We start from the raw sequence: 11,986 nt of genomic DNA on the forward strand, positions 1-11,986 counted from the left end.
TACAGAGGTCAGACGTTTCCTGTAGTTCTTGACCAAGTTTTCATACACTGCAGCAGGGATTTTGGCGACTCCTTCATATAGGTCCTCTCCAGATTTTTCAGGTTTTGGGGCTGTTGCTGGTCAGCATTAAGTTTCAGCTCCCTCCAAAGATTTTCTGTTGGTTCAGGTCTAGAGAATGGCTAGGCCACTCTAGGACCTTGAAATGCTTCGTACGGAGCCACTTCTTAGTTGCCATGGCTGTGTTTTTTGGGTCATTGTTATGCTGGAAGACCCATTCACAACCCATCTTCAATGCTCTTACTGAAGGGAGGAGATTGTTGGCCATGATCACATACATCCTCAATTCAAGACGGAGCAGTTATCCTGTCCAACACCCCGCACCTCCGCCGCTTAGCTGTTCTCGGACCCAGCGGCGGCAACAGGCCACCAGACATGCTCAGTTCCGATGTTGCTCTGTCTTCTGATAGCGGCCGTGGCTGGGTACTGCACATCTGCCTCCCATTCTAATCAATAGGCGGCAGATGTGCAGTACCCGGCAGCGGCCACTATCAGTACACGGAGGAGCGCCGGAAATGAGCATTTCTGCCTGCCTGCTGCCACCGCCGGGGCTGAGGATAGCTAAGCGGCGGGGGGTGTTGCAGGGTGTCGGACCATGGGTGATCAGACATTGATTCAAGATAGAATCAAGGCACTCCCAGATTGACTGTAACATGTATTTATTTGAATGGTCTCTAACAAGGTGCATTAAAAAATCGTTTTTGGTCCAACTGGACCTTCTTCAGTTGCACATTAAGGAGGTGGTGATGCCTGTGAAATGAAAGCGCGGTATCCACCGCCGCATGGAGGTCACCATGCGGCGGTTGATAATACGCTTTCATTTCACAGTCAATCTGGGAGTGCCTTGTTTCTATCGTGAAGCTTGTGGCCTTGGAACCTACTAAGTGCACCCCAATCTTTAAAGTAATCTCCAAAAGCAAGTGCCATTGACCATTGTCTATGATCAGACATCGATGACCTATCCTAACATTGGACCATCAATGTCAAAGTAGTGGACAGTCATTTTGACTACAATCGTAACTAAAAGTTTTGAGATTGACACAAAGTTAACATTTTTAGATTTACTGTTTCTGTGGTTTTAGATTTTTAAATCTGATCTTTCTATGGTTACTGAAGTGCAATTATCAACATTTTATAGGTTTTTAAACTTTTATTGACAAATACATCAAATTTTTGTGACACCTCATTATTCACAGTTTTGGCCTTTATGCTTCAAGACGTCTGGAGTTTTCCCTGGCATGCTGAAAAAGACGCCTTATAACCTAAGACAAGCTTTGTAGATTACTTGCAGAACTATGGAAAATTACACATAACACACTACAATTTCAATGAGGCGTACCAAATGACAAAGTCAGCTCTGCTACATTGGGTCTGTGTCAATCTGACAGATGCTTACTATTAGGCCGGGATCACACTAGCATATACTGTAGCATCTGAAGTGAGAGCATTGGATATGATATACTAACGAGACTTGGCTCAAACTCTTCTGCGAGCGTGAGCTGAGTGTCATTATACTATGATCCGATTCTCTCACACGCGAGAATCGAAGCTCTCTCTCTATCTTCTCCATTGCCTGTCTGCGTATATCGTATACCTAAGTGCGGTTCAATGTGTCAAACGTGTAAGGAAGTGACTGGTTGTCATATTTTCTTCCCCTTGAAGACACCAATAGCGTTGGTGTATTGTGAATAATGTCTTATGTTATTGTGGAAGTAATGTGCCAGGTGAATTGCAATGTATTGTGTCTCTTTGTTGTATGTGTATTGCCAGACAGTAGGGCAAGAGATAGGCTAGTCCATAGTGGGAGGGGTTAGCATGCAGGGAAATAGATCGTTTCCTGTTAAGTCAATTAGGTCCCAGCTTGTGACAGAAACAGACCTATGGCTTGAAAGGTCCTCAAGGCCACATGCAGTGGGTGACCTGTAACAAGAGAAAGGACAGACATAGTGTGCTCCTAAGGAACGGACTGCGACACATAGTCAATGACAGTGTCAGGTTCAACAACTGACCAGAAAACGGAGTGACCCAGAAAGGAGGATCTGGTGAGAGTACGCCTAACAGCAAGGCCCTGAGTAGCTTACTGCTTCTTAAAGGTAGCGGGCCAAAATGATATAGAATGGAAGCTGAAGTGGTCATCTTGGAATAGAGTTCCCTAAGCGTCATAAAGCTTTAAGGTTGAGTCCGGTTATACTGGCATACCCACTCCGCTAGGAGGAGAATTAAACATAGAACTGCAGGAAGACAGAATGACTTTCATGAACTGTACTGTGGTGCTAGGTTGTGCCTGTAAGAACAGGAAGAACCAAGATGAAAGTGGAGATGTTGTTTCTAATGGTGGTCTGTGCTACTGAATTGTACGAGAAGTTGTGTACCCAACCACTATATCATATATATAGTTGTCAACAAATGACTGTCAAGTAAAGAACTGGTGGTCTCTCTTCTTGAATGAGTTGACATCTGGTCATGGCCAGCCAAAGCCATCGACACCATGCAGCCCACAGGGGTGTAACTGCCCTGACGACACAAGTGCACCCACCCAGGCAAGACCTCATCTTTCATGTAGCGTTTTTGGGTGCAAGAGAATAGCACCTCGCCCATGATTATCACCCAGAACCACGCTACACAAGCACCCATAGACTTCTATGGTCCGAGAAATGCTGCCAATTGCGGCATGCTGTGATTGTTTTTTCATCATGAACCTCCATCAGAAAATAATTGCAGAACTGCACTGTCACGTAATATAATGTTGCTATTCGATAAAACACTGGATAGCACTCAGCCATGTCAGCTTGGGTGATCGGGTCCTTAAGAGCGATGGATGCTCAGACACGTAGTTTCCAGCACTGGGAAGAGATTTCCTGGAACATTTGGATGTTGATGGACAGATGATGTAAGGCATGAACAAAATGACCACAGAAAAGATCATAATTCAGTTACATTCTGCTCTTTGTAAAGGGTTTTCTTCTAGATTATGAAATGAGTGGATTTGTCTGTTGTCGTGCACACCATTATGTCTCATCTTGCTTCTCTGAGAAACTGGATGAAGCTGATGGCAGGTCTGATTTACTTGCCAACTTATTTTGGAAGAGGACTGACAACCAATCCACCACCCTGTTACAAAAATATAAAACTGAATCCTGCTCTTATGTTCTGTACTATCCAGAAATGTACTGTTGGATGCTACAGGTTATCACTGAGCCTGTTGGAGATACAACCAGGATGCCTAATTTATTGTACATTATTGTGCCGCCCCTGCAGCGGATCGAACCACTCGGATCCGGGGGTGGTGATTGCTCGTGGCTCGAGGGTCTCCAGACCAGGGGGCTTAGGGGCCACACTCAAATGGAAAAGGGAGTATTTACAGGGGATTTGGTATAGTTCGTGACGCCACCTGTGGTGTACGGTAATTGAGAGTACCGCCGCTGCCGTTGGGAGTACCCGGGGTCATAGAGTGGGGCAGCTAGATGACGTTGCCCTCCATGGGTAGGGGTAGGCCCCGGGTCTCTGGATGGAGATGCGGGGGCGCAGTGCAGGGGTCAGTCGGGTACTCACTCAGCAATGAAGCAGACACTGACAACAGGGTAAACCAAGTCTCTGACTGCCGTTGCCTCTTGAGGGGAGCTCGTCCGGGTCCCGTCCCTTGCAGTACTGACGGTGGTCCGTAACCTGCCTCCTGGCACAAAGGTTTAGATTGTCCGTTGTGGCCCGGTAGCTTGGAGCTGTCTGGTCCCTGCTCCCCACTATGGCTAAGTGAAGGAGCCTGCTCTCAGGAGCTCACGCTTGGGATTTCAGTGGGCTGCTTGCTAGGAAAGCCCTACCCCTCTCTTTGCACTAGTGCCCCCGATCTCTGAGCTGGTCGGAACAGTCCATAAAGGCCCTGTCCTCTGCAGGTTAATTGTCGGGTCGCCTGAAGCTTCTCCCCGACCTAGGGTCCGTGTACCCCGACGTGCCTTCGGTCCCAGACCGGTGATAGGACCAGGCTGCTGACCGTCCTCCTTGACAGGTTCCAGGCACCTAGCCTCAATCCCCTGCAACTGGGGGTCCGACTCCTCTAAGTCCAGACCACCGTCTGCGACCTAGTATACTTTTCCCCTGGGAGCTCTAACTCCCAGCTTCCTCAGAGCTCCTCACAGGCTACCACTGAACTGACTTGGTGTCTAACAGGTGTGGTGCAAGGTGTAGGATTTGTGAATGCTGATGTTGCGGGTGGGGGCCAGACCGCAGCTAAGGGGGGCTGCTCGGGGATGCTCGGATCCGGGGCTTTTGGCTGTGGCTCGATCAGGAGCCGGACCCGGGCCCGAGCAGCGGTCTATCACCCACAAGTGAAAAGGGGGGTTGTTTAAAAAGGGAGATTGTCCGTGACGCCACCCACGGTGTGTGGTGAGGTGGGACACCACCGCTGCTGTTGGGGACACCCCGGGGGAGATGTAATGGCAGCCGGATGTTAACCCCTCCGTGGGTAGGGATGGTTGCCCCGGGGCCCAGTGTCTCTGTGCAGGGTATGGTGATGGCTGGGACTTGCGCGCCCGGATGGACCAGGGAAGGCTGGGTTACTCACGAGTAAATGAATCACACCAGTTTTTTGGTAAACCAAGGTGCTGGTGGCCGGCCGCCGCGGCCGGTTGTACTCTGGTCCCCCACCCGGGCTGATGCTCGCCGTCTTCTCCTCTGCATTGACTGTGTTTGTGTTTAGACTTCCCGGTATGGACTTCCCGGCTTTTTGTGTGCTCCTGAGGAGCCGTGCCCACTGACACTGACCCATGGGATATATGGGCCATGGCGGTTGCCCTATCCCTCTCTGTGAGTGGTTGTCTGCTTTTGGGACTTTGGTTGGGACAGGACCTATAATCCTGCCTTCAATCGGTTGATTAGCTAGGCCGTTGGTTCTGGTCCTGGCTTCAGGGTCCGAGTACCCCCTCTGTGCACGGTTTCCGGTTGGGTCTCCGGTGTAGGTACCGGCGGGCTCCAACCCTGTCCCGGTCCACCTCGGTTCTGCCAAGCCGTCTTCCCGTCTCCTGCAGACGGAGACCACCGTCTGCCACCTAGCCAGGGTACCAGGGCTCTGACTCTGGCACCGTTCAACTTGAACTAACTCCTCTGCTGGAGCTACACCTAGATCCAGCCCACACTCCTCTCAACTTGAACTCAGACTTAGACTACTGTTTTTCCCGCCTTGGGCTTTCTAGACCCCTAGGTGGGTGTTCAGCAACCGCCTGGTCCCACCCACTGGTGTGCCTGTCTTGCCCTGAGGGGGGTGACTAGGGTTTCAGGTCGGCTGTGTGTAAACTAGGTGAGGGATGGTGTTATGCGGGGGCCTATTGTGTGGCTACCAGGATTTTCCAGGGCGACACACTGGTGGAGGCAGTACTGTAGAATAGAGACCCAGAACCATGGGGGGTTGAATACTGCACAGTAAGGGCAGTTTGTGCAGTACCGTGACGACCTGAATAGTCCAAGGGCGTCACATTATTACTGTGTAATTACCATTATTTTTCTTTTGCATGATGTGCCATGCACTATACCACCTTATGTTAAGTCTGATATGTGTCATCAGTAATGTGCTTCTGATAGGTAGTAAAATGCCCTTTTCACTTACTAATTGTTCGATGATGTTGTGATCGAATGGTAACATGTGGATGTGAAATGTTGCTTGAGCACGGTGAGTAAATAATGACTTCAAAGGGGATACCTGCGACTTTATTTTTGGCTTTGAGTCTAAGAACTTATGTGCAAGTAGTTGTTAACTATCTGCCTGTTCTTCTCATCACTGCCCTTAATGGCTAGCAGCTGTCACTGTCACGATGTGATTGTGGGATAGTGAGGGACAAGGGGCTCCTATGCGTCCCCTCATGCTAGGGGATCCTAGACTATCCCTGTCCTCTGGATTACCCCTGATGGTGGAGATGCCAGAGTCCCGTGCCTTACTATATACCTGGGTAAAGCTGATCTGCTCCACCTTCCCGCTAGCAAAGGAAGGCACAGGAGTGTAAGGCTGAGGCCACATGGGGTTACGTGCAAGTCCTCGCATGACACTCGGCTCACGCTCGCAGAACAGCAGGAGCCGAATGTCATGCAAGGGTCATGCGACTGTGGTCCGATCATGCGATCAGACCTCTGCTGCAGAGAGGGGGCTGGCACTGTGGAGGGGAGGGCCGTGCTGCGGAGGAAAGAGTGGGATTTATCTCCCTCTCGCCTCCATTGCCAGCTATTGCGAATCTCGCACTGCTCTCCCGTTACATCGATGTAACACGAGAGCAATGCGATGTTTTTCTTGCCCTGTAGACTCGCATGGGTGCAAGTGGAACAGGATCGCATTACACCCGCAGCATGCTGCAACTGTTTTCTCGGTTCGATTAGGGCTGAGAAAATAATCATTCATGGGAACTGCCCCATAGAGTAATACTGGTCCGAGTGGAATGCGATATTTTTATCGCATTCCACTCGCACCGTTTTTCTCGCTGTGTGTCCTAGGCCTAATAGAAGCACAGATGAGACAGTCAGGGATAGCAGAAACTCAGTCACACTGCACAATCTCAGGAACAGTAAGAAACTAAATGGGAAAGCAAGACAAGTAAAGCAGCAGCAAAAGGACAACAATGGTTAACACCACAGCCGCACAACAATATCACAACCACCAGTAAACCTGGATAAATCCAACTCTCCATGCCAGTAGAGAGAAGCTGTAGCAGGCATTATAAGAAAAATCCAGCCAGCATATGTGACACCCTGGACTTGTGACTCGGTGGCTCAAGCGATGAGCCGGATCCCGGGGACTCAAGCGGCGCTCCTCGCCCGTGAGTGAAAGGGGTTTGGGTGTGGGGATTGTTTATTGTCCGTGACGCCACCCACGGTTGTGGTGATTTGTTGCCACCACCGCTGCTCTGTATGGGGATCCCGGGGACTGATGACAGGGAGCAGCAAAGTTGTTGGTTCTCCCCTCCGTGGGTAGGGGGTTGTTGTCCCGGGGCCCAGTGATGAGGTGGGTGATGCAGGACTCGGTGGGGTGCAGGGACGCGGGGGGCAGCTCTGTGCGTTGCGGCACTGTGGTACTCACTCAGCTTGAGACGATGACACAGTTCTCGGTAAAACACACGGCTGGAAAGACGGATCCCACGGACGGCTGCACTTGCTTTCCCCAGTAGGTGACGGTCCCTTTTTCCTGCACCTAAGATGATGATGGTTGCGATGGGTTCCCACCGGTAACCCGCTCCCCGGCTTGGATATGGGCCGGAGGAGCCCTACTTTGCCCGCAGGCGCTGGCCCTGAGAAACTGGTGCCCTGGCGGTGGCGGTGTCTCTCCGTTACGGTCGGACTGTTGCCTTCAATCGGGACTTGGTTGTTAGGAGACAGACGTCCCCTTCACTGACGGATTTGGCAAATTATGGCGACTCCTAGCCTTGCCGGGATCCGAAAGGCCCCTGCCCTGGTGCTGACTGTTCTTCGTATACTGCTCCAGACCGCCGGGTCACCACCCGTCCGCGGTCCTTCCAGCAACCTCCGAGCAGTCCCCCTGCAGACTATCACCGCCGTCTGCTGACCTTGCTGTCTCTCAGTCCGGGGCACACACCCGGACCAGCTTCAGACTTTCTTACTGACACTTTTACTCTCTTCTCCAGCTCCTCTACCACTTAACTTCCTTCCACTTCCCTCACTTAACTCATCTTGCTTCCTCTCTCTTTCACTTCCCTCACTTGACTGCCTGGTTCCTCCCGCCTCCAGGGCTGTGAACTCCTCGGTGGGCGGAGCCAACCGCCTGGCCCACCCCCTGGTGTGGACACCAGCCCCTGGAGGAAGGCAACAAGGATTTTTGGTTAGCCTAGGTGTTCCTAACTGGGGTGTAGGGTGTGGTGATGTTATGACATGTGACCCCTGGCTTGCCCAGGGCGTCACATTCCCCCTTAGCAAAATGCAGACCGTCCGCGGGCTGCCCGTCCAACACCGGTTTTATTTTCTGGAATTATAAAAGGTAAAACGGTAAACATAATACAAATTATATCATCCCACATAGGGAGGTTCGGTACTTAAACGTTGCAAACGGTTTACGGTTACGGTCTCCGCTCTCTCCCACCCAAGCAACCTGGCCCTGATGCTGCCCCTAAAGCCCAGGCAGCACCCCTTGACCCCAGTCCTGCACCAAGTCACCCGAGCTGGATCTGTCCTTCCCCTCCAGAGGGTAGCCACCGGTTCCTGTGGTGGCTGGGCCCCAGCCTGCTCTGCTGAGGGCCCTCCCTCCAACCTGCCTCTCCGGAGGCGGCAACTGCGGAAACGGTAACGGTAAAACAACTTATTTACAAGCCACTAATTTTTGTGGTTGCCCTGCAAGTTCACGGGCTTGTCCATGGAAAGTTCTCCATGCAAAACTTTTTAAACGGTCCCCACGGGGACAACGGTGCCGGCAACGGCCAATTTTCTCAATCACGGTTAATCAGATGAAGCTTCGGTTCCATTTTTGCTTATCATTTTCATTTTCAACTTTCAAACTCAAAACACACACACTGGTGGTCCCAACGGGGACGGTGCAACGGCATCCCGCTGCCACTCTTTCTCACATAAATGCGGGCATGCACATCCGCAACTCCCGCTCAGGAGCCAGGCCCACCTGGGTGCCCTCGGCGCCGGCTACAACCGGCCTCTCATACTGCCGTGGGCCCCACCAATCAGTGGCCTGCTCTGGGTCAGCCTGTGTGGGGGACGGGCCCAGCTGGAGTCCCTCCGTGTCGGCTACAACCGGCACCTTCAGCAATGAGGGACCCCGCTGTGACATGGCCTTCTCTGCCTCCTGGCAGCTACATCCCCGCCGTGCCTCAGCCGAGGCCCAGTGCCTGGGAGCGGTTAACGTGACTTGCGGTGTTGGCGTTTGATCGAGGATTGCCTCCGCTGCGGCCGGGCGGACTGCCGGGGCCGTCATCATCTCCGTCGCGGCTGGGATGGAAGCCGGGACGGGTGCCAGGGTGGTGGTAAAGGTAAGGCCCGGGGGCCGCAGGTCTGGGCCCTCTCCCACAGATGCTGCGGGCTCCGCTACCGGTGGCAGGGGTAACGGGTCGGTCGGGGCGTTGGCCGCAGGTATGGGCAGTGAGGGAGGTAGCGTGGTGGACGGCAGCAGGCCGGGCCCCTCAGCCGTATCGACCGATCTCTCGGGGACATAGGGGCGTGGGTTGCTTACCCGCTCCTCTGAGACCACCTCCACTTCGGATGCCCAAACGGTTGCGGCCAGGCCCTTCATCTCCGACGTCCACTTCGCCAGCATGAAGTGGACTTGGGCCTGGAGCTTCTGGCACATCTTGCTTCTGGATCCAGGAACGTGTTTCAGCAGAGTCCTGGCGTCCCTGCACGCTACAGCGCTAGTTACATGCAGCTGCGACCACCGCTCCTCCAGCGGCTCCGTCGGGCGCAGACATCTTGTTTTCGTCCCCCTTAGCTTCTTTCCGGCCCCTCCTCTATTGGGGCGGGGTTTTGGCCTTCACGCCTCTGCTACTCGAGAAGACGCTCGAGCGGGAACTTTTCGCGCCAAAGATGGCGACTTACGAAATTTTTCAGCCGGATACCTACGGCGGTCACAAGGCGCACCTCTACCCAACGGCAGAGCGGTAAGATCCTGTTTGTGATGCCAAGTTGTCGCGGGCGGAGGAGGGGACGCCGCGCTCTCCCACTGCTCGGGTCCGGCTGCCGCGGCTGCTGCGGCCTGCCGCTGCTCGGTGGCTCGAGCGATGGGCCGGATCCAGGGGACTCGAGCGGCGCTCCTCGCCCGTGAGTGAAAGGGGTTTGGGTGTGGGGATTGTTTATTGTCCGTGACGCCACCCACGGTTGTGGTGATTTGTTGCCACCACCGCTGCTCTGATGGGGATTCTGGGGACTGATGACAGGGAGCAGCAAAGTTGTTGGTTCTCCCCTCCGTGGGTAGGGGGGTTGTTGTCCCGGGGCCCAGTGATAAGGTGGGTGATGCAGGGCTCGGTGGGGTGCAGGGACGCGGGGGCAGCTCTGTGCCTTGCGGCACTGTGGTACTCACTCAGCTTGAGACGATGACACAGTTCTCGGTAAAACACACGGCTGGAAAGACGGTTCCCACGGACGGCTGCACTTCCTTTCCCCAGTAGGTGACGGTCCCTTTTTCCTGCACCTAAGATGATGATGGTTGCGATGGGTTCCCACCGGTAACCCGCTCCCCGGCTTGGATATGGGCCGGAGGAGCCCTACTTTGCCCGCAGGCGCTGGCCCTGAGAAACTGGTGCCCTGGCGGTGGCGGTGTCTCTCCGTTACGGTCGGACTGTTGCCTTCAATCAGGACTTGGTTGTTAGGAGACAGACGTCCCCTTCACTGACGGATTTGGCAAATTATGGCGACTCCTAGCCTTGCCGGGATCCGAAAGGCTCCTGCCCTGGTGCTGACTGTTCTTCGTATACTGCTCCAGACCGCCGGGTCACCACCCGTCCGCGGTCCTTCCAGCAACCTCCGAGCAGTCCCCCCGCAGACTATCACCGCCGACTGCTGACCTTGCTGTCTCTCAGTCCGGGGCACACACCCGGACCAGCTTCAGGCTTTCTTACTGACACTTTTACTCTCTTCTCCAGCTCCTCTACCACTTCACTTCCTTCCACTTCCACTTCCCTCACTTAACTCATCTTGCTTCCTCTCTCTTTCACTTCCCTCACTTGACTGCCTGGTTCCTCCTGCCTCCAGGGCTGTGAACTCCTCGGTGGGCAGAGCCAACCGCCTGGCCCACCCCCTGGTGTGGACACCAGCCCCTGGAGGAAGGCAACAAGGATTTTTGGTTAGCCTAGGTGTTCCTAACTGGGGTGTAGGGTGTGGTGGTGTTATGACCTGTGATCCCTGGCTTGCCCAGGGCGTCACACTTGCACAAACACCTGCCCCTAAAAAGGTACCAGCAGCCAACCTTAAAACCCTGAGTCACCCCTCTCAGGTTCTGACATTCACACCCGGGGGCGGGGCCAGGAGGTTGGCCACGCCCACCGAGTAGTTTGGATGGCCTGAAGGGTGGGAAAACACAGAGAGATCTGTTTTGGAGGTGAAGGGGAGAGGAAGGAGAGGAGTAGGGAAAGAGTTAGGAGAAGACATCTGTCAGGGATCTGGGTCAGAGCCCGGATACCCTGTGGCCAGGAGGCAGACGGTGGTGGCCACCTGCTGGAGCTGGGATTACAGCCGGTGGAACCGTAAGGGACCGGGACCGGGTAGTGGCCTGCCGGTACCAAACCGGGGAACCGATTGGAAACCGGAGCACCAGGAGGGGTACTCAGACCCAGTACGAGGCCCAGAAACCACTGGACTGAGTCGAATTCACTGATTGGGGTCTGGACTTTAGGCAGCCGGCCGAGCCCCGAGGCGGTACACATCCGCTCTTCTGGCGTCACGAACAGGATTGAACTCATCCACTTACATGTGGAAGTGCGCCTTGAAGTTATCGTCAGCGGTGTCCCGTTGAAAAATTGCAGAATACGCCATCTTGTCACTGTCCTGAAGTTTCCCGCCAAAGCCGTCTTCTCCAAGGAAAAAAGCGCGAAAGTGAAGTCCCTGAGAACAGAGCAGTGCAGAAAGAAAGGAGAGTGCCCCGAAAAGACCACAGGGGGGACGCATGGAAAAATGTCGGCGTTCCCGGACGGGAGCGGAGAGGCGCCCGCCTATGGAGCAGCGGGACCCAAAAGGAGCAGAGGTGGAGTAGTGTTACGTCACTGCCGGAGTCTGCTCCAGCGACTTCTGCTCCGATCGCCAGGCGACGCAGTGTTCCTGCCATGGATGGTGCTGGTGATGGGAGAGGAGTCGATGCCAGCAGCATCGGTGGGCGCAGGCTCCGATCATCCACTGGGCTGGATCTTGGGATCTGCAGTATCGCTGGCTGACTGTAGGTGGCGGGTGTCTCCCAGCTGAAGTACCATCATTCAGCTACAGCTAATGGGAAGACACCACACCCTTCTTA

The sequence above is a fragment of the Anomaloglossus baeobatrachus genome, chromosome 7, assembly GCF_048569485.1.
Source record: "Anomaloglossus baeobatrachus isolate aAnoBae1 chromosome 7, aAnoBae1.hap1, whole genome shotgun sequence".
Taxonomy (NCBI): domain Eukaryota; kingdom Metazoa; phylum Chordata; class Amphibia; order Anura; family Aromobatidae; genus Anomaloglossus; species Anomaloglossus baeobatrachus.